The sequence below is a fragment of the Mirounga leonina genome, unplaced genomic scaffold (assembly GCF_011800145.1).
Source record: "Mirounga leonina isolate KUSES-001 unplaced genomic scaffold, KU_Mleo_1.0 Mir_179, whole genome shotgun sequence".
Lineage (NCBI taxonomy): Eukaryota > Metazoa > Chordata > Mammalia > Carnivora > Phocidae > Mirounga > Mirounga leonina.
Window position 1 is genome coordinate 7,568,211 of NW_023270466.1, and position 3,717 is coordinate 7,571,927.

Here is a 3,717-nt window from a genome sequence, read left to right on the forward strand (position 1 = left end):
CTACATTTATTTGTTTTGTAGTGTGCTTTGCAACTTGATATTTTATTGCCCCTATGCTCTGCAATGAACAAGATTGTTATTTTTTAAACGCTTGAGTTACATCTGTTTATCTTTTGAATGAATGTAAATATATATAAATGTTTCTTTTAAAAATGTAAATACATGCTCAATTTGACCAGAATACAGCAGTGAGGATACTGAAAGCTATCTTCCTCCTCTCTAACTCATCTTCCAAATAAAACTTGATGCTTAACTCTAGACTTTATGCTAAAACTAACAATGCATTTTTCAAAAAATGTGGTTACTGCTTATTTACAACTTGTTTTTACACTATCTCCTGATCCAGTTATCTGGTCAGGCTTTGTAGAACTAAATCATTCTTTTCTGCATTGTAAGGGGCATATCATGTTTATTTAATCAATCTCTTTGTGACTGATGTTCAGTTTGTCTCCAGTTTTCACTATTATAAATAATACATAGCAAACATCATCGTCCATACATCTTTTGCATATATATGTGATTATTTCTTTTCCACAAATGCCTAAGTGGTAGATTACCCAGTTAAAATGTGTATATGTTAAATATTTGATAAATGCAAATAAGTAGTCTTCAGAAAGTCTATACCAGCTTACACTGTTTCATTACATCTATTTTAACATCAGATACCATGCATTTTTGAAAACTGATTATTAATGATGCTTAAGAAATTAGAAATGTCTTAAAGGAAGGAAAGTGGGTGAAACACACATTCATTCAACAAACATTTATTGAAAACCTGTGGAGTGACAGACCTCATTCTAGATGCTGGGATAATAAGCAATAAAAATTTCCACTCCTGTGCAGTTTATGATCAGGGTTGCTGTGGTCAATTAAGAAACAATGGAATACTTAAGGAGATCTAATAAAAAAAACCTGGGCAGGGTTGGTGAGTCCAGTCATCTGTGACTAGTGACCATAGGCAGACATTATCACCACAAGAACTGCCATGGAGGCAGGAAGTATTACTACAATCTGGGAGAAAAGACTACACCAGAGGGAGCTGTGGCCTTACGAAGAGGAACATTATAATGGCCAACTCATGGCTCAGCATAACAAGTCAAAGGTATAAACACCCAAACTTCATTTGCTTTCCACCTTCTCATCTCTTATCCCTAATGTGCATTTACATCCCCCTTCTCTGTGTCATTCTTAGAAGTGCATCCACATAGTCTCCTCCAGAGCTCCTTGTTAATTTTCCAGTTATATTTTTTTCCTAGCCCTGGAATACCAGTCAACTCACTGAGCCATTGGTCATGAATCCATATGACTTTTTTTTTTTAAAGGTTTTACTTAGGGGCGCCTGGGTGGCTCAGTCGGTTGAGCGTCTGCCTTCGGCTCAGATCATGATCCCAGGGTCCTGGGATAGAGCCCCACATCAGGCTCCTTGCTCAGCGGGAAGCCTGCTTCTCCCTCTCCCTCTCTCTCTGCCTGCTGCTACTCCTGCTTGTGCTCTCTGTCTCAAATAATTTTTTTAAAAATCTTAAAAAAAAGATTTATTTATTTGTCAGAGAGAGAGAGCACAAGCAGGGGAAGCGGCAGGCAGGGGGAGAAGCAGGCTTCCTGCTGAGCAGGGAGCCCAACGCGGGACTCGATTCCAGGACCCTAGGATTATGACCTGAGCCAAAGGCTGACATCCAAATGACTGAGCCACCCAGGTGTCCCTGAATCAGTATGACTCAATAGGTGTCCTTCTGTGCTTGCTTTGGCAGCACATACACTAAAATTGGAACAATACACAAGAAGATTAGCACTGCCCCTATGCAAGCATGACACGAAAATTCATGAAACATTCCATATGTAAAACAAAAACAAAAACAACACATGTCTCCTTCCATACAAAGTGGACTACCAAATATACTTCTCGAAACTGCCCATAAGGAGAATTTTTCTGTGCCAGAGTCTTTCAGGGTCACCCATGAATGGGGCTATGATACAGCAGCCATTCACTTCCAGATGATGTTACCACACCTTGCAGACATATTTATAACCCAAGGAGGGTGCTTTTCCCTCCTCTGGAAATGTCAAATGTTCATAGTGGACTTCCCATGGGGCTCTAAGGTGCATGGAGGGTCATGTGTTGAGGCAGTAGGAATATGTATCATGTGAGTGTGAACCACTTGCTTGTACAGTTTGCTTGTACCTCTGGTTTTACATCTACCATTCCATTTAACAAAGGAATATCCTTGCACACATCCAATATTTTGATTCAGTGAAATAAATTATCATGTTCATGATAGATATTTTGGGTCACGTAGTCACTTGCTATCCCATGTTTAAGGAGTTTAGTCTCTATGGGGACCCAGTAGCAAATCAGAAGCTGCTTTTCAAATGGAGGATAGTTATCATGAAGTTAAGGCATACCTTAATCCAAAACCCTGGGAACCTAAGCTATATTGAGTCTTCCAATCTATGAATATGGAACGAATCTCCATTTATTTAGGTCTTTGGTATTTTAATCAGCATTTTGAATTTTTTGTCATACAGATCCTGCATATATTTTGTGAGATTTGTTTTATTTTTTGGAGCAATTGTAAATAGTACTACATTTAAAATTTTCATTTCCAATTTTTTTTTGCTAATTTGTAGAAGTTTATGATTGATATTTGTGTGTTGACCTTGTATTCTATGATCCTGCTAAACTCACTTAATAGTTCTAGGAATGTTTGGTAGATTCCTTGGTATTTTCTGTGTAGACAATCATATACTCTGCAAATAAGGATAGATTTGTTTCTTCCTTTCCAATCTATATGCCTTTTGTTTTGTTTTGTTCTCTTGCATTATTTAAATGGCCAGGATCTAGTACTATGTAAATTGTTTTAGAGAGAGTGGACACTCATGCCTGGGTCTTAATTTTAGGGGGAAAAACATTAAGGCTCCAGTTATTAAGTGTGCTGTTAGCTTTAGTAATTTTGTGGTTCTTTATCAGATTGAGGAAGTTTCCTTTTATGTATAGTTTGCTGGGAGTTATTATGAATGGATGTTGGATCTGGTCAAGTGCTTTTTCTGCATCAATTGATCTGCTTTTTCTTCTTTAGCCTGTCAAAATTGTAGATTACACTGACTGATTTTCATATATTGAGCCAGCCTTGTGTTTGTGGTATAAACCATACCTGGTTGTACTAATCTTTCTACATATTTATGGATACGATTTACTTATATTTTATGAAAACTTGTATGTTTTGTTCATAAGGACAATTGGACTGTAGTTTTTTTTTTATACTGTCTTTGTTTGACTTTGATATTGGCCTTATAAAATAAGCTGGGGCACCTTGTTGGCTCAACTGGTTGAGTGTCTGCTCTCAGCTCGGGTCATGATCTCATGGGTCCTGGGACTGAGTCCCATGTCGGGCTCCCTGCTCTGTGGGGAGTCTGCTCCTCCCTCTCTCTCTCCCTCTGTGCTCTTTCTCTCTCTCTCAAATACATAAATAAAATCTTAAAAAAAATAAGCTGGGAAGTGTTCCCTCCACTTTTGTTTTCTGGAAGAGTTTGTGTTGAATTGGTGCTATTTCATCTTTTCCCTCCCAGCTCTGAGAATACATATACATTGTAAAATAATCATCACAAATCAAGTTAAGATATCCATCACCTCACATAGTTACCATTTTCCCTTTCTTTCTTCCTTTTCCTTTTCTCTTTCTTTCTTTCTTTCTTTCTTTCTTTCTTTCTTCTTTCTTTCTT

At 37.7% G+C, this 3,717-nt stretch overlaps 1 non-coding gene across 1 annotated transcript; it reads left to right on the forward strand.

Annotated features, from left to right (window-relative positions):
* The first annotated feature begins 1,732 nt into the window (after window positions 1-1,732).
* LOC118023378 lies at window positions 1,733-1,840 on the forward strand. The gene has a single exon (XR_004682785.1). It is a non-coding gene; the product is annotated as a U6 spliceosomal RNA (small nuclear RNA).
* The last annotated feature ends 1,877 nt before the right edge of the window (window positions 1,841-3,717 follow it).